Source organism: Pinus tabuliformis, chromosome X (genome assembly GCF_031772625.1).
Source record: "Pinus tabuliformis cultivar Carrire ecotype Pingquan chromosome X, CPIR1, whole genome shotgun sequence".
NCBI classification, from domain to species: Eukaryota; Viridiplantae; Streptophyta; class Pinopsida; order Pinales; family Pinaceae; genus Pinus; species Pinus tabuliformis.
Window position 1 is genome coordinate 130,873,257 of NC_142308.1, and position 26,212 is coordinate 130,899,468.

Consider the following 26,212-nt stretch of genomic DNA (forward strand, 5'->3'; position numbering starts at 1 on the left):
CATCTTTACAAATCCTTTTGGAAACGAAAAAAATGAAGTATGTAGGAATCAACTAGGTGTGGTAGAAAATACATTTCTCCATGAAGGGGGAGATTTGGAATAATGGAGAAATTTAAAAGATTCTCCTAAATATAGAGATTGTTATGTTGTTTAAACTATTTTCCTTTGTTAGTCTTCATTGCTTGTTACTTCTTATATTCTACGAACTTTTTCAACAATAATGTAATCATGTATATGTAAGAGTTCGCCAGCGCAGTGAATGCAACTAATTGTTGAGTGGTGTATTTTGCTGAGTGAGGGATTGTCTCACCAGTGTGCTGCAACCCTTCTAATATTTTGTATTCCATTTTTTATGTGTGTTCAACCATACATATATTGGGTAAGACAGTCGGGTGGAAATAACATGCATTATTTAAATGATTGAATAGAAGAAATTTAGTATACAATATTTTAAATGTATTATATATATCGTAATTCACATAGCTATTTAGTTAGGGAGTCCAGTGTATTTTGACTTGTAGATCACAATTTTTCTGTGAAGGATGCAATATATGAAGTAACTCTTAAGTAGTCAATGGTGAGAGAACTTTGGAGTCTGATCGATCAAAGTGCTTCTCTTGATCTACTTTAGTTTCCTACATTATGTTGATCGTTGTTCATTGGTATTATTGTTCATGTCCAATAACATCAACATAAGATAGGGTTAGAGGTATCATTGAAGAAAACCATTAATTTCACTTGAGAAACAATAATACTACATGATTATTGGATTATAATTGTAGCATTTTATGTTTTATATATCTCTTGAACTTCCAAAATGAGCCAAACATCCTAAATGATTTGTCATTGTATTCACTAGAAGTCAAGCAACTAGGCCTTATTTTTGTTGATTTAAGTTATTGTACTTATGTTTATGTTGACACCATTTCATAGTGATGAAATTTTCCTATTGAGAATACTGAAATTTATATTGGAAATTAATAGTATTATAAAAATTTAACTATATTATTAAATGATTTCAAACTCTTAGAAATATAAAGTATGGTTTTGTTTTTCAAAACATAATCTTATCAAATATTTTTAAATAAAATGAAAATAGAAATATATTATATAATATTTATGTAAAGAAAAAGTATTCAAGTTATTTTAATGGTTTTTAAATTCATAATCATACAAAAGAAAATTCAAATTTCATGAGTGTGACAAAAATATAACTAGCATTTGCACTAGATGTTGCAAAGAAAACGTCATAAGGTGGTAGAAAAGGAACTAGTAGCTTGAATTATCTTATAAAATAGTTGCAATCTCTGCACAGTATTATAATGTTTCAAAATGATATATTTGCAATGTCCAATATCATTCAATAAACATTTATTACCATGACAAAGAAAAATATAAATACATAGAGGAATCTATTGAACAATATCAAAGGTTCTCAAAAGCAAGAAGATACAAAAGTACAGTAGCCACCGATTGCAAATGAATTAAAGATAGAAGCAACAATTTTGAATTAGGTGAGATCTTTCAAGGAAAATTTAATACTAGCAACCACATGTTGAAAGTTATATATCATTTCTAAATAAGGACGAGTGATAGGGTAAAATAAAAGAGATACGAGGGTTTAAATTCCCTCAATATTCTTTTTATTTTCCACAAATTGATGGAATAATTAGTCATTCATAGGTGGAACAATCAAAAGGCGGAAGAAATCAATAACTACAAAAATGAAAAACCATTTACAATATTAACTCAAGCTAGATTAATGAAACTATTTACACCAATCTAGACATAAATGAAATAGCTCTCACTTGTGTTGTTTGATTTTGAGTTTTGGGCAGGTGAAGCTTGAAACTCAAATGACACTCACAACTTCTTAAGCACCCATGTTCTCATAGTTTATGGTTGCTTAACATAGGGAACTCTCTAATCCCCTAACCTAATAGTGAAGGTGAATAGTAACCTGCCTATAGGGGGAGGATGAATTTTCAATAATGAACTCACACATCACGATGACTTTAAGTTTGAAAGCAATGGTTTTTTTCTACCAAATACAACTACCCACAAATAACTTCAGCACTTGATGCATAATTTTCCAAATGAAGTTGCTCGGAACTCAAATGGCACTCACATCTTCTTAAGCACCCATGTTCTCACAATTTATGGGTGTTTAACGCATGGAAATCTCTAATCACCTAACCCAATAGCGAAGGTGAATAGTAACCTGCCCATATGGGGAGGATGATTTTTCAATAATGAAATAACACATCACAGTGTGTTTATGTTTGAAGGCAGTGGAATTTCTCTACCAAATACAACTACTCACAAATAACTTCAACACTTGAGGGATAATTTTCCATATGAAGTTGTTGTGCAACGAGTTGAAGAAGGCTTGTTTGTGCTTTGGGAATTGACTGATGTGCAATGATTATGTTGGTAAAATTCAAAGCAACCTAAACAAGGAGATAGAAGAATTGATTACAGACATACAACTCGACTTTCTCTTAAAATTGAAGTTATTCACATGTGTGTAGTGAAAATCTTATACAACACATTTTGACTTATGCTTTCAAGGTTTATTTCAAATCATATCTCACACAAGATAAAAAAAATTATACATGGGCTCCACCAATGATGTAAATAAATCATTTTGTGAATTAGTAGAGGTTTTTGATGCATTCACTAGCACTCTCGGCCTAAAAGATATAACTGCACCAAAATAATCTCCAAATGGAAAATTCCCTGATGCAAATCTTTCAGAGCGTTTGTTAGCACTCGAACTGAGATATAACTACACCAAAATTATCTCCATGGGACAAAAAAGATGGCAGGAAATATAAGGTGCAATGAATTTTAATATATGCCACATAACCATGTCTAATAGCTATTCCTTTTGTGTCTCTTTAGCTAAACCACCAACCTTGATAATGTTTTTCCATATCATAACAAAACAAGATGTGTGACTTCTATGTTATTTGCTTCTTCCAAGAAAGTGGGAACAAAAAAATGCAAGCTACAAACATTATATTTATTGATTTAATCTAAACCTAGAGTATTGGAGCTTAAATGAAAACTTCATAGCAACTTCTGCACTACAATAACAATTTTTCAGTAGTGGTTTTGTTTGAAATTTTCATATATGCCTGCAATTGTTACAAATTCCAAAAAACCAAGTCTCTCTGCAACTTACTTGGATGATCTATAGCCAAAAAGATAATCCACTTATAATAAATAGGTCTTCAAAAAAAAAAAATCATCAAAATGATTTGAAAATACTCTTTGATGTATAAAGTCTCTGCCACTCTCCCCATAACATGTTATAGAAAATTCATGTGGATTTCCATGCCTGTGGAAACCAGGAAAGTGGGCTGCATTTTGTACCTTTTCTCCTTTACAAAATCGTGCACTAACAAAAGAGGGAATCTAGTATGTCATAGGAAATTTTCTAAATCTATGAATTGACCATTACAATTGAACCAACTTACATCGATCTCACGCTTAACCAAGAGGAGGATGCCAAAGCAACTTCTTTTACATCACATGAAAGAGATAAATGGGACAGAAAACTAATCTACAAATTAGGGAGTCATTATGGATAAAAATATTAGTTTTTTCTTTGATTAATTGAATGACTTAATTTTCTTAATAAACCAATTAATTAATCAATTTCTTTTTTCATTTAAAAATCATATAATAATAGTATGTGGTGCTGAAAAATACAAAATGCAATACTCATGAAATTGATTGGGTCGCACCTACTCCATCATTAATTTTTAAGGTGTATCGTAATGCTCTCGCTTAACTTATATAACTTACATTCATCACAATCGCATATATTGCCACAAACATTTCATGATGAGATATTGACATTTGGAAATGGATTATTATTTATATTTTATTAAATCTCGCATATATTGCCACAAACATTTCATGATGAGATATTGACATTTGGATATAGATTATTATTTATATTTTATTAAATCTTTGGCAACAGTTAATATAAATAGTTATATAAATATAAAAAAATAATTTCATGTATAATATCTTTTCAAAAGTTGATAAAAATATATAATAGTCTTTTAAATTAATACAAAAAATAATAATACTTGTAATTAACATTGAAATGATATGAATTTATATTATATATAAGATTGTTTAAATATTATTTTAGTTAATATTATAATGACAACAAATTAAATTATAAGTTTATATTTAAAATATTATACTAAATAGTGATTTTTTTTTAATTTATTTCACTTATTATTTTTTCAATAAATATTTTATTTTTTAACATTAATTTATTTGTTATTTTTGTTGTAAAATTTATTATATCTTCTTAAAATTATTACTAACAAGCATTTTATATGTAATCTTCACCATTTTATAATTTATCAATATTTCGCATGACACAAAAGAGCACTCTTTAATATCTACTTTTTCATTTTTTTCACTAACACCAATATTTTGCATAATAAAGAGAGCATTATCATCATTGTTTTTTACTTTAATTAAGCTATATTTTAACTAAGGAGAAGGTAATAGCTATTACCCTTCTCTAGACCTTCCTTTGTGACTGAAAAGACCATCTATGTTTTATGTTCCTTACAGAGAGGCCTTTGTCCTCTATTCGTAGATTTTCTCCTAATATTCCCTCTCCATGGTTGGTTGATTCATTGAGGGTTCTATTTACATTGTACAATTGATGTATAAGTTTTGTTGTCCTATAGGCCAGCTTAAGCCTGTTACCTGTCCAAATTGGTCCTGTTACATATATTTGTGTTACACGTGTCACTAACGTGAAACGTGGTTCATTTTACCATGCAATACATAGATCACTTACCACTAGGGTACGTGCTAAAGAGTAAGAAACAATCTATAGTGGCACTATCTACTACAGAGGTAGAATACATGGCAACCACTCATGCAAGCAAGGAAGAAGTTTGGTTGCAGAGATTGTGTACAAGTATTGGGTTAGTATAGGGAGTTATAAGGATAGACTATGACAGCCAAAGTACAATTTTCTTGGCAAAGAACCCTGCTTATCATTCAAAGACAAAGCACATTGATGTTTAGTATCACTTTGTGAGGGATATGACAGAAGATAAAAAAGGTGTTGCTGGTAAAGGTGGACACTTTGAAGAATATTGCAGATGCATTGAAAAAATCTATGATCTCTGAGAAGTTCTCCTGGTGTATAGAAACAATGGTTGTTTCAGGGCTAGAAAAATGGCTAAGCTCTCTTGTGGCCCCTTGTGGAAAGAAAACAACAAGTGGGAGAATGTTGGGTTGTGTTACACTTTTTCCACGACTAACCTACGTAGTGAACCAAGGGGTTAGAGGGGGGTTTGAGGGTACCGCCCCCCTCTATGGGGTCCGAGGCAGTGCCCCGAGAAAAAAAAAAATTGGACCCTATATTAGGTTGGGCGAACCTACCTATGGTTTTCGGTCCATGGTTTTCGAAACAATGTTTTCGTTCCATGCTATTGGATGCTTCGGCATGTACAAATATGTATTGTAACATTGAAAGGAACATAATGAAAAATCAAACTGGTAGTCCCGTTGTTGGGATATAGTGGGAAAATATCTGTGTATATGTGTTTTATGTGTTATGATCTCACATTGTTTATTTTCTGTGTTTTAGAATTTGTATGCAGGTAATTTCTGTACAAGGTTAAAACATACAAATTGATTATGCAGAAACTTTTCACTTGTAGCTAAGTTTATAAATACAATTAGATTGATGATTTATTTAGCTACAAAACATAAATGGAAACTACATCAAATATATGTTAGGTTTGTCTTCTTGAGTTGGGAACTAAAAGAAGAAGTATATATTTTTAAGCAATAACATTTTGTTAAAAAATGTCAAGAACACCTTGTTTAGAAGTTAAAGAAAGCATTATATGGATTGAAGCATGCACCAAGGTCATGGTATGTGAAATTCAACTCTTTCATTCCTTAAAAGCTTTTTATGAAAATCCAAAGTGACCCTAATCTATATATCAAGCCAAATCAAAAGGGGCATTTTATTATAATTTATATGTATGTTGATGATCTTATTATAACAAACAAGGCTTGGAAGTTAATTGATGAAATTACAGGAATGTTGTCACATGAGATTGAAATGAAATACATTGGTGAATTGAATTATTATCTAGGTATTGAGATATGGAGAGAAGGGGGATAGACATTGGTTACACAAAGTGAGTATACTAGGTAGTTACTCAAAATATTTAAAATGAACCAATGTATGGTGGTATCAATACCATTAGAACAGAATGTCAAACTCCATAGTAATCATGGGATAAGAGAGGTCGATGTTACATTGTATCTTCAACTGGTGGGAAGTCTAAAGTATCTCACTACAACTAGACCATATATAGTATATTTAGCTATCACCCTAAGTCATTTCATGGCCAAACCAATTGAATGTCATTAGAAAGAAGTGAATCGAGTTCTTCGGTACTTTAAATGAATAATTAACTTTGGTATTAAATATACTTATGATTTTGATGTTGAGTTGTTATGTTATTCTGATTCATATTGGTTCATAAATATTAATGACAAAAAATCAAATTCGAGATATGCATCTAGCCTTGGATATAGGATTATGGCAAGGAGTAATAAGAAACAACCAATTGTTTCTTCATCATCAACTAAATTTAAGTGAAAATATTTGTGCAATGTTACCCATGTAGCATTTTGTTAAGGAAATTTCTTGAAGATATGGGAAAAGTATACAAATTATCGACGATTATCAAGTGTGGTAATCAAAGAACCATCAAAGTAGCCAAAAATCCTATGTACCACGTAAGATTAAAACATATTGTGACACATTATCATTTTGTTAGGAAAGATTCATTCTAGGTAAATTGATTAGTCTATTGTAATACCAATGAATATTTGTGCAATGTTACCAATGTAGCATTTTGTTAAGGAAATTTCTTGAAGATGTGAGAAAAGTATACAAATTATCGACGATTATCAAGTGTGATAATCAAAGCACCATCAAAGTAGCCAACAATCCTATGTACCACGCAAGATTAAAACATATTGTGACACATTATCAGTTTTTTAGGAAAGATTCATTCTAGGTAAATTGATTAGTCTATCGTAATACCAATGAAAATTTGTCTGACATCTTTAAAAATCCTTTTGGAAAGGAAAAAAATGATGTAGGAATCAACAGGTGTGGTAGAAAATACATTTCTCCATTAAGGGGGAGCTTTGGAATAATGGACAAATTTAAAAGATTCTCCTAAATATAGATATTGTTATGTTGTTTAAACTATTTTCCTTTGTTAGTATTCATTTCTTGTTAGTTCTTATATTCTACGAATTTGTTCAACAATAATGTAATCATGTATATGTAAGAGTTTTCCAGCCTAGTGAATGCAACAGAGTGTTGAGTGGTGTATTTTACTGAGTGAGGGATTGTCTCACCAGTGTGTTGCAACCCTTCTAATATTTTGTATTCCATTTTTTATGTGTGTTCAACTATACATATATTCGGTAAGACACTCGGGTGCAAACAACATGCATTATTTAAATGATTGAATAGAAGCAATTCAGTATACAATATTTTAAATATATTATATATATCGTAATTCACATAGCTATTTAGTTAGGGAGTCGAGTGTATTTTGACTTGCAGATCACAATTTTTTTATGAAGGATGCAACAGATGAAGTAACTCTTAAGTAGTTAATGGTGAGAGAACTTTGGAGTCTCAGCGATCAAAGTTCTTCTCTTGATCTACTTTAGTTTCCTACATTATGTTGATCGTTGTTCGTTGGTATTATTTTTCATGTCCAATAACATCAACATAATTTAGGGTTAGAGGTATCATTGAAGCTAACCATTAATTTCACTTGAGAAACAATAATACTATGTGATTGTTGGATTACAATTGCAGCATTTTATGTTTTATATACCTCTTGAACTTCCAAAATGAGCCAAACATCCTAAATGATTTGTCATTGTATTCACTAGAAGTCAAGTAACTAGGCCTTATGTTTATTGATTTAAGTTATTGTACTTAATGTTTAGGTTGACACTATTTCTTAGTGATTAAATTTTCCTACTGAGAATATTGAAATTTATATTGGAAATTACTAGTATTATGAAAAATTAAGTTTATTATTAAATGATTACAAACTCTTAGAAATATAAAGTATGATTTTGTTTTTTAAAACATAATCTTATCAAATATTTTTAAATAAAATAAAAATAGAAATATATTATTTAATATTTATGTCAAGAAAAAGTATTCAAGTTATTTTAATGGTTTTTAAAGTCATAATCATACAAAAGAAAATTCAAATTTGAGAGTGTGAGGAAAATATAACTAGCATTTGCACTAGATGTTGCAAAGAAAACGTCGTAAGGCGGTAGAAAAGGAACTAGTAGCTTGAATTGTCTTGTAAAATCGTTGAAATCTTTGCACAATATTATAATGTTTCAAAATGATATATATGCAATGTCCAATATCATTCAATCAACATTTATTACCAAGACAAAGAAAACTATAAATACATAGATGAATCTATTGAACAATATCAAAGGTTGTCAAAAGCAAGAAGATACAAAAGTACAATAGCCACCGATTGCAAATGAATTCAAGATAGAAGCAACAATTCTGAATTAGATGAGAACTTTCAAGGAAAATTTAATACTAGCAACCACATGTTGAAAGTTATATATTATTACTACATAAGGATGAGTGATAGAGTAAGATAAAAGAGATCTGAGGGTTTAAATTCCCTCAAAATTCTTTTTATTTTCCACAAATCAATGGAATAATAAGTCATTCATAGGTGGAACAATCAAAAGGCAAAAGAAGTCAATAACTACACAAATGAAAAGCCATTTACAATATCAACTCAAGATAGATTAATGAACCTATTTACACCAATCTAGACATAGATGAAATAGCTCTCGTTTGTGTTGTTTGATTTTGAGTTTTGGGCAGGTGAAGCTCAAAAATCAAATGACACTCACTACTACTTAAGAACCCATGTTCTCATAGTTTATGGTTTCTTAACACAGGGAACTCTCGAATCACCTAACCCAATAGTGAAGGTGAATAGTAACTTGCCTATAGGGGGAGGATGAATTTTCAATAATGAACTCACACATCACGATGAATTTAAGTTCAAAAGCAATGGTTTTTTCTACCAAATACAACTACCCACAAATAACTTTAGCACTTGATGGATAATTTTCTATATGAAGTTGCTCGGAACTCAAATGACACTCACATCTTCTTAAGCACCCATGTTCTCACAGTTTATGGGTGTTTAACACATGGAACTCTCAAACCACCTAACCCAATAGCGAAGGTGAATAGTAATTTTCCCATAGGTGGAGGATGATTTTTCAATAATGAAATCACACATCACAATGTGTTTAAGTTTGAAAGCAATGGCATTTTTCTACCAAATACAACTACCCACAAATAACTTCAACACTTGAGGGATAATTCTCCATATGAAGTTGTCATGAAACGAGTTGAAGAAGGATTGTTTGTGCTTTGAGAATCGACTGATGTGCAATGATTATGTTGTTAAAATTCAAATCAACCTAAACAAGGAGATAGAAGAATTGATTGCAAACATACAACTCGGCTTTCTCTTAAAACTGAATTTATTCACATATTGGCAGTGAAAATCTTATACAACACATTTTGTCTTATGCTTTCAAGGTTTATTTCGGGTCATATGTCACACAAGATAACTATTTTTTATACATGGGCTCCACCAATGGTTTAAATAAATCATTTTGTGAATTATTAGAGATTTCTAATGCATTCACTAGCACTCTCGAACTAAAAGATATAACTGCACCAAAATAATCTCCAGATGGAAAATTCCCTGATGCGGATATTTCAGAGTGTCTGTTAGCACTCGAAATGAGATATAACTACACGAAACTTATCTCCACGGGACAGCAAAGATGGTAGGAAATATAAGGTGCAATGCATTTTAACATATGCCACATAACCATATCTAATAGCTATTCGTTTTGTGTCTCTTTAGCTAAACCACCAACCTTGATAATGTTTTTCAGTATCATAACAAAACAAGATGTGTAATTTCTATGTTATTTGCTTCTTCCAAGAAAGTGGGAACAAAAAAATGAAAGCTACAAACGTCATATTTATTCATTTAATCTAAATCTAGAGAATTGGAGCTTAAATAGAAACATTATAGCAATTTCTACACTATAATAACAATTTTTCAATAGTGATTTTGTTTGAAATTTTCATATGTGCCCGCAATTGTTAAAAATTCCAAAAAACCAAGTCTTTCTGCAACTTACTTGGATGATCTATAGCCAAAAAGACAATCCACTTATAATAAATAGGTCTAAACAAAAAAAAAAAAAAAAATCATCAAAAACATTTAAAAATACTCTTTGATGTATAAAGTCTCTGTGACTCTCCCCATAACATGTTATTTTTCCATTCTCATTTTCTCCGAGTATATAGAAAATTCATGTGGATTGCCATGCCTGCGGAAACCAAGAAAGTAGGCTGCATTTTGTACCTTTTCTCCTTTACAAAATCGTGCACTAACAAAAGAGGGAATCTAGTATGTCATAGGAAATTTTCTAAATCTCTGAACTAACTGTTACAATTGAACCAACTTACATTGATCTCACACTTAACCAAAAGGAGGATGCCCAAGCAACATCTTTTACATCTATTGGATCACACGAATGAGATAAATGGGATAGAAAACTACTTTACAAATTAGGCAGTCATTGTGGATAAAAATATTAATTTTTCCTTTGATTAATTGAATAACTTAGTTTTTTTAATAAACCAATTAATTAATCAATTTCTTTTTTCATTTAAAAATCATATAATAGTATGTAGTGCTGAAAAATACAAAATGCAATACTCATGCAATTGATTGGGGCACACCTACTCCATCATTAATTTTTAAAATTTATCATAATGCTCTCGCTTAACTTATATAACTTACATTCAGCACAATTGCATATATTGCCACAAACATTTCATGATGAGATATTGACATTTGGATATAGATTATTATTTATATTTTATTAAATCTTCGGTAACACATAATATAAATAGTTATATAAATATTAAAAAATAAATAAAAAATCATGTATAATATCATTTTTAAAATTGATAAAAATATATAATAGTCTTTTAAGTTAATAAATGAAATAATAATACTTGTAATTAACATTGAAATGATATCAATTTATATTATATTAAGATTGTTTAAATATTATTTTAGTTAATATTATAATGACAAAAAATTAAATTATAAGCTTATATTTAAAATATTATATTAAATAATGATTTTTTTTTAATTTATTTCACTTATTCTTTTTTCAATAAATATTTTATTTTTTAACATTAATTTATTCGTTAATTTTGTTGTAAAATTTATTATATCTTCTTAAAATTATGACTAAGAAGCATTTTATATGTAATCTTACCATTCTATAATTTATCAATATATAGCATGACACAAAAAGCGCACTCTTTAATATATCCATTTTCATTTTTTTCACTAAGACCAATATTTTGCACAATAAAAGAGAGGATTATCATTATTGTTTTTTACTTTAGTTTAGCTATATTTTAACTAAGGAGAAGGTAATAGCTACTACCCTTTTCTGGACCTTCCTTTGTAACTGAAAAGACCATATATGTTTTATGTTCCTTAAGGAGAGGCCTTTGTCCTCTATTCGCAGATTTTCTCCTAATATTCCCTCTCCACGATTGATTGATTCGTTGAGGGTTCTATTTACACTGTACAATTGATGTATAAGTTTTGTTGTCCTATAGGCCAGCTTGAACCTGTTACCTATCCAAACTGGCACTGTTACATATTTCTGTTACACGTGTCACTGTCGTGAAACGCGGTTCATTTTACCATGCAATATGTAGATCACTTGCCACCAGGGTACCTGCTAAAGAAAGCCTTTTTAATCCACCATTTGAGGAAGATGCCTACCATTGCCATTTTGTTTTCATAAAGGACCGTAAGATATTTTCACTTTCATTTTATGATAAGATTGAGAAATGCCTATGTTAAAGGTTTTTCTGCTCGTGGATAAAGCTTACTCTTTGTCGATCTTTGTCATCCTATATTTTTATGGTATAAAAAATATATCCTTTCATTAAATGAATAGGTGCAAAGAATGGTTTGATATATAATCAATTTTTAGAGTGGTTAAATTACTATAACCAATGATAAGTATTTGATCCTGGTTCAAATCCCTCTGATTTTACTAGAAAATCATCTTTGAGATCTGTTGTGGTTCAGTTACAGTCCAAACAAAGGTATTGTTACACCATTCAACTAATTTGAATTCAATTTCACAATATTTGTTTCTCCAAACTTTTTTAAAATCAAGTGAATCAATCAAGGTCCATCCATCATAATTGGAATAGTTGTGTGATGAAATAGGTGGTTAATCATTCCCAAACTCTTCATCGGTTGGATTAATCATGATATTTCATCCACCATCATTACTCTCTCTTGAAGTTGATGGTTGATCATTGCGTATGACATAATCCAACTACAGTTCTTCTAACCTCTTTTTTAGCGGAAATGAACACGCCATTGAAATCGATGTGTTGGCATTAAAATCATCCTTTAGAAACCCTCTCAGAAACCTTAAGAGATTCTCAAAGGGAAATTATAATAGATCATCCTGAAATAGTTTTATCTGCACTAAGCCCACTCCAAAAACTACACTCATCCCCTCGTAGAGAAAAACTTCTGAATGCGTACAACTAATTGCAATGACAAGTCTGCGGAGAAAGTAGTCATGAACCAGCTACTTGCATACATCACTAGTGTGATCATCTATTGCTCAAAATGCTTAGAAGAGAAGTGAAACCGAGAACCAAACTAACTAATGAGTATACGCTCACAACGAGACTAATATACACTTCCTAATAAAAATGAGTGGAAAAAATCAAAATACCATAGAACGGTGAATTAAAACGCAAGGGGAGAAAATCATACAATAAAGGAAAAAGGAGGAATTACAAGAAGTATGAGAACTATTTGTATGAATTGAAACAAAATTTTTGGAAACTATGAATATTCTTGTAATAATATGAATCAATCAAACAGAGAAATGCTTATACCAGTTTCAGCGACCACTGAGCGGATGACATTTCCATCTTATAATTGATTCAAGGAAAGTGTACTAAGCACAACTTTAAGTCTCAGTTGAAGTTGCAGAAGACCATGACCCTAGAGTTAGTGGACGGTAAGAAGGAGGGTGAGACACAACCGCGGGAAATAAATGATCTCTATCACTTGCCCCATGATGAGAGCATTCATTAATAACGCTTGGCCAAGGAAATGAAGGATTAGGGATAGATATGAATGTCTTCTGGGTCATTATAACTATTTATGGGTTATTATAACCATTTATGATGATCGGATGGAGAAAATATTTTTAATCATCTAACACATCAAATCAATGGTCTAAGACAATACACAATGCCACAAAAGGGAGTTCAATTAAAAGGGAAACACCTTAGAGTGTAATTATTAAAAATATATTAAATAGTTTTAGAAAATCATACAAATATTAAATCTATAGTTAATTATAAAATTTGAATATCACAAAAATTATAAATATAATTATGAAAAAAATAATTACAATTTTAAAAGTTAAATATAATTAATTATATATTTTTTAACTAATTGTATATAAAGTAGTTGTGAATAAGTTGTTATTCTTCTGATTAAAACTTAAACTTTACTTTATCATGTGCTTGTTTTTAATTAGATCAATTTACTTATCAATAACTATTAGGTGTATAGGAGAGATTTCACATTAACATAATATTTTAAAATATTATTAGTAGTATGACACATTAAATATTGAAATTTATTTTCAAATTTGTTATACTTATTAATACCCAAAAGTAAATTCTTCCAAATTTTCACTTAATTAATAATACTAAGAAAACAATCACATGAAAATATGCTAATAACCCAAATATATATTAAGAAAAGAAAACAAAAAACCATTTGATGTACACCATAATATTATATACAAATAAGATAATAATGACCCACTTAGATTGCATCTTAATTTATATAAACAGATGAAAAAACTACTTATACGTTTAAACCCACTAATATAAAAAGATACATTCTTGGCATTTGCATCATAATAATTATGAAAAGTGAGAAAATTGTTGAAGATTTTAATCCAAATATGTTATGATCACGAATTTTGTTTTGTCGATAAAAAAAAAAAAAGAATTTTAGATTTTCATGAAGAGGAAGATTACAAAAAATGTCTAAACGACCCTTTCTTCCTCATTCTCACTGGGAAGAGGGTGTTGAAGGATGTCTAAGATGAAACATTTCGCCTAGCAACGTATCCATTTAGTACTTTTGAGAAAACAAAAAGAAAGAGAGGCGAGGAGTAGTATTTCATGGAGGGGGTGAGGAGGGAGTACATGGGGCTACAAAGTAGCCATCATGCTCATGCATGTGAAAATCTATATGCTCCATTCGAGCTTCCAAGTTGTGAAGGTGGTCATTTGTTTGTGATGGTTCCGACGAAAAGAATCCATCTATTCTAGTATCTCGTTTTGGTTGTACTCAATGTCATTCATGTAAGAAACAATCTCCTTGCAATCTTCATACTTATGGTCGTGGAGGATGTCAAGATTGAGTTGGATGTCTCAAAGATGCACAACTAAGGATTACATGGTTGCAGGAGCATCAATTCTTCCTAGAGAATGAGATGGGGAAAGCTCCACCTCACCCTCTCATGTCATGCTAGTTGAAGTCTCTCAAGATGAGCTATTGTGAGGAATGGGGTGACAACATTCTCCAAATTATGACCCCCATAACACAGCCTCCCATGCTGACGAGGCATTAATCTGGTAAGTGGGGTACTCATCAAACCGGACTGAAGACACCTTGAAGTAAACCTACAATGAAAAGAGCAGATGTTGCAACAACCCCTGCGATGGGAAGATGAAACCTGACACCACTAAGCAAACCCGGATATGCTACCAGAAGGGGTGACACAACAATTCGCGAGGAGAAGTTCAGTCCAATTATCCCTAGACCCACACACATCACCAACAACCTCCCCAACAACCTAAAAAGGGACCCTGGAGACAGAGTCGGAGAGCGAGAGGAGAAAACTTCTATCGAGCCGAAAATCAAAGACTCACAACCCTTTAACCAAGTGAAAGTAAAAGAGAGAATGAAAAGACAAACCAAGGTGGGGAAAGCTTCTGAGCGTGAGTTGAAGAGACCCAAAAGGTAAATCCAGTTCATCATCCCCAGAATTATCAAGATACACTAGTAAAAACCAAGTCCATGAGGCAAAGTCGCAACCACTCCAGGGACCCCAAAACCCACATATGACCCCCATATACTCCTCAGAGTTTTCTTTAAGATATTGATCATAATTCCTAATTCAAAACTGCTGAGATAGATTACCTTGAGCCAACAGAGCTCAAGGGAATGACTGAAAGCGAATCTCGAGCCTTTGATAATGCCAACACCCAATTTTCCTCACAGAAGAGAGTCAGGATCCCACGTTCTCCTTTGAAAGCCACACCCCTCCCACACTAGAGTGGACATGACTTCCAAAGTGTCGCACCTCCAGAGCCAAAACCCCGACGAGATACTATGGTTGCTATCACCCACTCCTTCAGCTTCCCTCTTATCAACATACAACCCAAATTCCCAATTGAACCAAGAATTTCGCCAACCTGCTTATCATACCCTCAACCTCATCTAGAATGATCACCTCATAGGAGTACAAGGTAACGAACGCTTCGCATGTGCGCCGTGTGATGGAGGTGGAAAACCCCAAGGCCCGACTTGTCATTATTTGGTCACTCCCATGAGAAGATGTTATGATCAACATTTATGTAAAATTAAAAATCCATTAATCATTCAAAAACTAACAACCCATTAGCATCAAATAATATATTATTGTAAACTTTCTCTCACAAACAACGGACGCAATATTTTTCAAAAATGCATAACAAAGGAATATCTTTATGATATGAAGTTTTAATGTTTGTTCATCAACATGTCTAATCTCGAGATGTGACTAATCATTTCTTGAGTTTAAATATCACGAGAACATATATATCATACTTAATTCACTATTAGAATTCTAATAATATGAATAATTTAATGTCATATTTAATATTTACATTTATTTTAAAATTTAATAAAATATATATAATTATCAATGTTATTATTAATATTTATTTGTATTATAATTTAGTATTTATTTTTACAAAATGCTATATGCTATATATAATAAAGTTAATCAAAATAAATACCAATAATACACCAGGAGATCATTTTTAGAAAAATATTATTTTATATATCATAACTAAATTTTATATATATATATTTTGTGAAATATTTTTATATCTATTTATTTATATCTATTTTTAAGGTCACACTTAAGTTAGACACCAAATTAGTGTATAAGACTTTTTATTTGTGAGAAAATTGTTAAGTCTACACATACATACATATTCTACCCTCTAATTTTAAACAAGTAACTTTTTAAGAAGAAACACACCATTAAACCCACTCAAACTATATAATTAAAAACACAAGAAACCAGGTATATCAGATATTATATATGTTATTTAGATATTATATATGTTATTTAATAGCGTACACTAAATAAAAGTGGCCGACCAATATCAAATATGAAAACCTTCGCGTTCACCTCTATATATAATAATAATAATAAGGGGTGAGAAGAAATGCATTACATTTATTCCATCCTGCTGGATATAAATATTCACTTTTGGAAGGAACGAGGAAAAGCGAATTTGCTCGGGTATTAGACTCTGTAACATATAGTTCTGAGATTCAGGAAAGCAAACAGAACTACTTGGACATCATAGCTTAAAACCATGCAACGTTTCGCCTTTACGAAAGAGATTGGGAAGGGAGCTTATGGAACAGTCTGGAAAGCATTTGATCCAGAGACGAAAAAAGATGTGGCCATCAAGATAATAAAACAGAACCACGTGGATATGACAGAGGTTAAATGCTTGCAGGAGTTGGTGCATCCAAACATAATTACCATGTACAAATACATCCGAGAGAACAATATATTGTGTTTGGCACTTGAGTGGATGGAAAGCGACCTATCACACATTATCAAAAACAGAGGCAGACCATTCTGAGAGGATGAAGTGCGCAATATTTCCTTCCAGCTTTTCAAAGCGCTTACACGCATGCACAAAGAAGGGTACTGTCACCGGGATCTGAAGCCAGAGAATTTGTTAATGAGTGGAGATGTTATTAAAATTGCAGATTTTGGGTTGGCTATAAACGTACCAGAGGAAGCCGGGAGGCCACTTGATTCTTATGTTGTGACGCGTCCATATCGAGCGCCGGAACTCCTGCTTGGATCCAGAGATTATGACTTCGCAATTGATATTTGGGCGGTGGGTGCAATCATGGTGCAACTTTTCACTGGCTACCCCTTCTTCAATGGCTGTAACGCGGTCACTCAGCTTTACATGATCTGCTCTGTGATTGGATCTCCGAATAACCACACTTGGCCTCAAGGATTATAACTTGCTTCCTACTTCAATTACAGATTCCCGAAAAGGTTTATGGGCGTAGATTCTACTAAACGTTTTTCCAATATCTTGGGAAGGGTAAGTGGGGAGGCCGTTGACCTAATCAAGCATTTGTTGTGTTGGGATCCCAAGAAGAGACCCAAAGCTATAGAAGCATTGCTGCATCCTTTCTTCTGTCCCAGTTACAACATTAATAGATCAATTCCCCCACCTCCACTGCCCAAAAATCTCTTGTTGTCTCGGTATCCCGCTTCCATCACATATCATTCTAGTGGACCCTGTCAATACAGTGCAATGCAAAAGTCTGGCAATAATATTGTAGGTGGTTTCTCGGATTTAAGAAGAAGCATTGATTCTGTAAATTATAATTGTTTTTCTGTTCGTGAACAAGATACTTCTGTGCGGCAATGTCATCTCGACAAACCATCTCCAGGAAAGGGCACGTCGCAGATTAAAAGAATGGTTGGAGCAGGAGAAAAGCAACCAATGACATTTGGTTATGACAAGCAAGAAGATGGGAACAACAGACCCACTACATCAACGGTGACAATGGGCGATTTTATGTTTGTTTCTGAATATTCAGTTCGGAAACGTAATGGTTATCTGAGGTCATGTCAAATTCCTGTATCTCTTCCATTTGAAAATCTCCCATTAATGGGGCCGAAGCTATTAAATCCAATCGTACACCCACGAGTGCCAGATGACACGATAAATAATCGAAAGGGATTTGGTGATTAGAGAGTACTCAGTGACGTCCTTGATATAAAAATAAAGATAAAATAGCAGGATCAACGTGTGGAAGACGACTTCTTCAGCTCTGCGGCTAGGGTTTATAATATAAGCTTTTCACAAATTGTTAGGATATTGTCAGTCATATTTTGCATATTATTTTGATTTTCATATTTGTGTTGCAAGTTCTTGTCCATTAGATGTAAGTAGTTTTTCAGATTTAACAACTTTATTTCCCAGATATTTTTTTATTATAAGCTTTCTGAAAAAATATAACATAGTGTTCTAGCTGGTCGTCGACTGTTGGCAAAGCTCGTCCTTGAATAGGAAAAGTTTTGGGATTTGGAATGTTGTCCTTTGGGTCGAGGTGTTTGGACCTTGTACCAATTTGGAGGTTAGTTCATTCATAGAAGAGATATTTGGTGTTACAATGTGTTAATTATTTCCATTTTGTTCTTAGGTACTTCAAAACAGAGGTGTTGAAATGAACATATTACTCGTAATTTTCATGTACTTGATGCACGTAGATTAGCCGTTAATATATGTATTATTAGATTTTTATAAAAATTTCATAAAATAGATGAGGAAGAAAAATAGGCAAACCTAATGAAAAATAAAAAGATCTGACTTAAGCTGAAACTGAAAAACAAGAAAAATATTAGTTAAACAAATCTGATTTTGTAATCTTTTGTTATCTTTCATTATGCATCTTTATTTACCCATCTCAATGGATATGGGGTTGGATGATCACAAACTTCCAATCCCAATTCCTTGAACATCTCTACTAAAATGATATTTTCCTGTAATCTTGAGTTATAGAGAGCATAATACTTCATATTCTTAAAATATATGTTTATATGGAAGAGTTTGGTCATTTATTTCTCCTCTTGTTTCTTAAGACTAGGCAGGTTCACCTCATTTTGCACTGACATAAAAAAAATATTCTCATCTATCAAAATGTAGTGAACTATCAAAATTCCATCTATCAAAATGTAGTGAACTACAATTTTGACAACTATATATGTGAGTTATATATTTGGTATATGTGCTAAATGTATACAACATTCAACCAAACAACTTGACGTTTTTCACATAAAAAATTACAAACACGTAATGATAAATTTTAAATTATGTTCTTGAATAACAAAAGAAAAAAAGTCACACCAGCATAGAACAAATTGTAGAAATAACTAAACTAGTGAAGTTTTCTTTCAACACTGAAGAATTTCAAGAACCACTAGTTTAAATTATGTTACTCTATTCATTTATTGGTTCTTCATATTTCACAAACCAAAAATAAATATAATTTAACTACACAATCATTTATAGCAACACTAAAATGGACCCAATTATGCAGATTCTGTGATAAGTTTTGCATAATTATTTGTCCCATTTCCAAGCCCCATCTTAACCTTAAAGTAGTCTTGTTCAGTAAGGTACAGCACAACCTTGGTTCTGTGCAGCACCGTCAAAGAAAGCCCAGGGAGTATTTTTGTCTATGGGGGCGGGGGCATGCGATCTCCTAAGCCAAGGTCTGATGGGCTCCCGTAGTTCGTGGAATGCATATATGATTTGGGCCGAGATATGTGACCATCTAGCTACAATGTCTTCAAAAATAATCCGATTTCGAGCCAGCCAAATGTGCCCACATATGAGGAGAGGGTGGCATAACTGCTTTGTTCCTCGATGCAAATTACTCCAATTTTCCCAGGCACGACGAATGTTTTCACCCTCCCATTTACCAGACAGTTGGATTGAGGAGGCGACAATGAAGAAATAAATGCTCTGTCGATTCTGATGATTGTTTACATAAGACACACCAGTGAGGGCCTTGGAAGGCATAATGTGATAGGGATTCCCCTGTGGGGACCTTGTTACTGAGAACACACCAAAATAAAAGTTATTTTCTCAGGGGAGAACCAAGCTTCCAGATGCTCTTCCACCATTCAAGAGCCTACTCAGGTTGTCTGTGCGATATGAGACAGAGGTAGCCAGCCTTTGGGGTATATACTCCGTTCTCTGCTAGACACCAAACAAGTTCATTAGGTCCCTCCTTAATTCTGATGTGTGATTCACCTAGAGCATTTGTATAATCTTGCCACGCTTAGTGCCATTGAGGAGGAATGTTGAGCTATTGGGCATATTTCCAAACTTGTGTGAAAATGGTAGTGTTCATCTGATCAGCTATATGTGCAAAGACCCTTATATCTTGCAAATTAAGGAGCTGGATCAGTTCTCTCGATAGCTGGAATCTTCCTCCCCCCAGTCCAGGGATCCAGGCCTATGGGCTTTTGTTCCATCATTAATTCTCGAGACCAAATTGTTTCGGATGATGGGAAGGGAGTGTAGTAGAGCCTTCCAAACTGATGATATTCCTCTCCTTGGCGAGCTAGGCATACGAACCCAATCCATGATCACGAGAGGCCAAATATACTTATAATAAGAGACAATGGTCCAAAGATTCTGCCGAGACAATAAAGTCCAGCCCATTTTTGTAGATAGAGCTTGTGCAAATAAGGCTAGGTCTTTTAGTCCTGAACCTCCCCATTTTTTTGGCGGAGCAATCTTGGACCAACTAACCCAAGCAAATATCTTCTTATATTGTTGACCATTCCAAAGGTATCTACTACATATCTATTGTAATCTGGCAAGGATATTCCTAGGGATCCATGCTAATGCCATCCAGAAAACAGGTGTGGCCTCCAGTACAGATTTAATGAGCACAAATATGCCTGCTCTGAATAAGAGTCTATGGCACCAATTTGTGAGCTTTTTTTCCAACTTGATAACTAGCCAGACCCAATCTACTATTTTTTGGCTGAGGGGTTTGATCCAGAATTCTAGATATTTAAAACCATGGTTAAGTGGGAGGATACAATATGGGAAGTGGTGCTGAGCAAATCGTGACTCATGGATGGAAGTGAGGGCTAATGTAATGGTGGATTTCCCATGATTTGTCTACATGCCAGTAGCCTTTGATAAAATGGAAAGAAAATTTGAGAAAGAGGCTGAGTCTCTAATGCTTCCATCAAGGAATATAAGAACTTCATCCACAAAAAGGAGATGTGTTAGATAACAGAAATCATTTATTTTGAGACCACAGAGTTTGCCATCTCTTTTAGCTTGTGCTAGAAGTATAATGAGTCCATCCATGACTATCAGAAAGAGTAAGGGAGAGAGGGGGTAGCCCTATCTGAGGCCTCGCTCGGCATGAAAAAAGTGAGAGGCAAATCCATTGATGAGGACACTAAAAGTTGGAGTGGTGATGCATGACATGATCCAGGTGATGAAAGCGTGGGGGAAGCCAAGGTGAATGAGGAGCATCTTAATGTAGAGCCAAATAACTTGAACAAATGCTTTCATGAGGTCGATCTTTAGGATGATTCCCTTTAACTTTTTGGACCAGATCGAGTGAATGGCCTCCTGGGCCATAACTATGGCTTTGTAAATTTGTCGATGCTCAGGGAAGGAAAACTGTTCACGTGATATATGGTGAGAGAGGATGGGTTTGATATGGTTTGCAATAATTTTAGCAATGATCATGTACAGATAGTTAGAGAGGGAGATGGGCCTAAAATCATTGAAGGATGAAGGGGAGTCAGATTTAGGGATAAGGGCAATGAATGTAGTATTGACAACATTGTATATGGTGCAGAGGTTCTGCATTCTTCCACAACTTTTAACAGATCATCCCCCAAGAGTTCATAAAAAGCGAGATAAAATTTGATTGACCATCCATCTGGTTTAGGACTTTTGTCTTTTTTGAACGATTTTAAAGTCCCTTCAAGCTCGCCAAGAGTAATAGGAGAGTTTAGCTCTTTTGCCTCATCTTCATTTACAAAATGAGGGAAATTGCTAGTAACATTGATGATGTCTACCAGATTAGACCCAGGAGGGGATTTGAAAAGTTGCTGAAAGTGAGAGGTACCAAGGTGAGAGAGTTTATTAAACGTGTCTGCCACTCCCCCATCAGGCAGGGGTAGGTTCCAAATGGTGTTAGAAACTTTTCTTCCTTTGGCATAATTCTGAAAAAAATTGTACTATCATCTCTAGATTGTAACCAGATGGCCCTACTCTTGAGTCACGAGGTTTCCTCTCTCTCCTGCAAGATCCTTGCCCTCTATTTCTCTAGCTCTATCAGGTGAGATTTTTCACTAGCAGATGAAAAACCTAGATTGCAGTCATCTGATAGAACACTCCTTTCAGACTCAATCTGAGATAAGATGAAGTCTTCCCTCTAATTTTTCTCTTTGGCCCAAGTGATGGAGAGGTGCTTGAGCTGGGTCGGGTTGTGACAGAACCCCTATACAGATGATCTATGTCTTGCAATGGGGTTTTCCTTCCAAAAATCCGAGACTAGATTGATGTATCCAGGGTCCTGTAGCCAAACATGATTAAATTTGAAAGGATGTTTGGGTTTAGGTTGGGGGCCAAGGATCTCTAAATATATGGGAGAGTGATCCAAGATACCCCCACAACCTACCCATTATGAACAATCTTTTCACTTGTAGCTAAGTTTATAAATACAATTAGATTGATGATTTCTTTAGCTACAAAACATAAATGGAAACTACATCAAATTTAAGTTAGGTTTGTCTTCTTGAATTGGGAACTAAAAAAATAAGTATATATTTTTAAGCAATAAAATATTGTTACAAAAATGTCAAGAACACCTTGTTTGGAAGTTAAAGAAAACATTATATGGATTGAAGCACGCACCAAGGTCATGGTATGTGAAGTTCAACTCTTTCTTTCTTTAAAAGCGTTTTATCAAAATCCAAAGTGACCCTAACCTATATGTCAAGCCAAATCAAAAGGGGCATTTTATTATAATTTATATGTATGTTGATGATCTTATTATAACAAACAATGCTTGGAAGTTAATTGACAAAGTTACGGGACTGTTGTCACATGAGATTCAAATGAAATACCTTGGTGAATTGAATTATTATTTAGGTATTGAGATATGGAGAGAAGGTGGATAGACATTGGTTACACAAAGTGAGTATACTAGGTAGTTACTCAAAATATTTAAAATGAACCAATGTATGGTGGTCTCAATACCATTAGAACACAATGTCAAACTCCATAGTAATGATGGGATAAGAGAGGTCGATGGTACATTGTATCGTCAACTCGTGGGAAGTCTAAAGTATCTCACTACAATCATACCATATATAGTATATTGAGTTATCATTGGTACATTGTATCGTCAACTGGTGGGAAGTCTAAAGTATCTCACTACAATCATACCATATATAGTATATTGAGTTATCACCCTAAGTCATTTGATGGCCAAACCAATTGAATGCCATTAGAGAGAAGTGAATTGAGTTCTTCGGTATTTTAAAGGAACAATTAACTTTGGTCTTAAATATAATAATGGTTTTGATGTTGAGTTGGTATGTTATTCTGATTCATATTGGTTCATAAATATTAATGACAAAAAATCAAATTCGGGATATGCATCTAGCCTTGGATCTAGGATTATGGCAAGGAGCAATAAGAAACAACCAATTGTTTCTTCATCATCAGCTAAATTTAAGTGAAAATATTTATGCAATGTTACCCATGTAGCATTTTGTTAAGGAAATTTCTTGAATATGTGGGAAAAGTATACAAATTATCGACAATTATCAAGTGTGGTAATCAAAGCACCATCAAAGTAGCCAACAATCCTATGTACCATGCAAGATTAAAACATATTGTGACACATTATCATTTTCTTAGGAAAGAATCATTCTAGGTAAATTGATTAGTATATTGTAATACCAATGAATATTTGTGCAATGTTACCCATGTAGCATTTTGTTAAGGAAATTTCTTGAAGATGTGGGAAAAGAATATGAATTATCGACGATTATCAAGTGTGATAATCAAAGCACCATCAAAGTAGCCAACAATCCTATGTACCACACAAGATTAAAACATATTGTGACACATTATCATTTTGTTAGGAAAGATTCATTCTAGGTAAATTGATTAGTCTATTCTAATACCAATGAAAATTTGTCTCACATCTTTTCAAATCCTTTTGGAAAGGAAGAAAATGAAGTATGTAGGAATCAACTAGGTGCGGTAGAAAATACATTTCTCCATGAAGGGGGAGATTTGGAATAATGGAGAAATTTAAAAGATTCTCCTAAATATAGAGATTGTTATGTTGTTTAAACTATTTTCCTTCGTTAGTCTTCATTGCTTGTTAGTTCTTATATTCTACGAATTTGTTCAACAATAATGTAATTGTGTATATGTAAGAGTTCGCCAGCCTAGTGAATGCAACTAATTGTTGAGTGGTGTATTTTACTGAATGAGGGATTGTCTCGCCAGTGTGCTGCAACCCTTCTAATATTTCGTATTCCATTTTTCATGTGTGTTCAACTATACATATATTGGGTAAGACACTCAGGTGGAAACAACATGCATTATTTAAATGATTAAATAGAAGCAATTCAGTATACAATATTTTAAATGTATTATATATATCGTAATTCACATAGCTATTTAGTTAGGGAGTCCATTGTATTTTGGCTTGCAGATCACAATTTTTCTATGAAGGATGCAACAGATGAAGTAACTCTTAAGTAGTCAATGATGAGAGAACTTTGGAGTCTCAGCGATCAAAGTGCTTCTCTTGATCTACTTTAGTTTCCTACATTATGTTGATCATTGTTCATTGGTATTATTGTTCATGTCCAATAACATCAACATAAGTTACGGTTAGAGGTATCATTGAAGATAACCATTAATTTCACTTGAGAAACAATAATATTATGTGATTATTGGATTATAATTGTAGCATTTTATGTTTTATATATCTCTTGAACTTCCAAAATGAGCCAAACATCCTAAATGATTTATCAATGTATTCACTAGAAGTCAAGTAACTAGGCCTTATGTTTTTTTATTTAAGTTATTGTACTTAATGTTTATGTTGACAATATTTCATAGTGATGAAATTTTCCTATTGAGAATATTGAAATTTATATTGGAAATTAATAGTATTATAAAAATTTAACTATACTATTAGATGATTTCAAACTCTTAGAAATATAAAGTATGATTTTGTTTTTCAAAACATAATCTTATCAAATATTTTTAAATAAAATAAAAATAGAAACATATTATACAATATTTATGTAAAGAAAAATTATTCAAATTATTTTAATGGTTTTTAAAGTCATAATCATACAAAAGAAAATTCAAATTTGAGAGTGTGACAAAAATATAACTAGCATTTGCACTAGATGTTGCAAAGAAAACGTCGTAAGGCGATAGAAAAAGAACTAGTAGCTTGAATTGTCTTGTAAACTCATTGCAATCTCTTCACAGTATTATAATGTTTCAAAATGATATATTTGAAATGTCCAATAGCATTCAATCAACATTTATTACCAAGGCAAAGAAAAATATAAATACATAGAGGAATCTATTGAACAATATCAAAGGTTGTCAAAAGCAAGAAGATACAAAAGTACAGTAGCCACCAATTGGAAATGAATTCAAGATAGAAGCAACAATTCGGAATTAGGTGAGATCTTTCAAAGGAAAATTTAATACTGGCAACCACATGTTGAAACTTATATATTATTACTACATAAGGACGAGTGATATGGTAAGATAAAAGAGATATGAGGGTTTAAATTCCCTCAAAATTATTTTTATTTTCCACAAATCGATGGAATAATTAGTCATTCATAGGTGGAACAATCAAAAGGCAGAGGAAGTCAATAACTACACAAATGAAAAACCATTTACAATATTAACTCAAGCTAGATTAATGAAACTATTTACACCAATCTAGACATAAATGAAATAGCTCTCATTTGTGCTGTTTGATTTTGAGTTTTGGGCAGGTGAAGCTCGAAACTCAAATTACAC

The 26,212-nt window shown here is 32.7% G+C and overlaps 1 pseudogene; it reads left to right on the top strand.

Moving 5' to 3' along the window:
* The first annotated feature begins 16,924 nt into the window (after positions 1 to 16,924).
* Positions 16,925 to 17,596, top strand: LOC149138788 (cyclin-dependent kinase F-4 pseudogene; annotated as a pseudogene).
* The last annotated feature ends 8,616 nt before the right edge of the window (positions 17,597 to 26,212 follow it).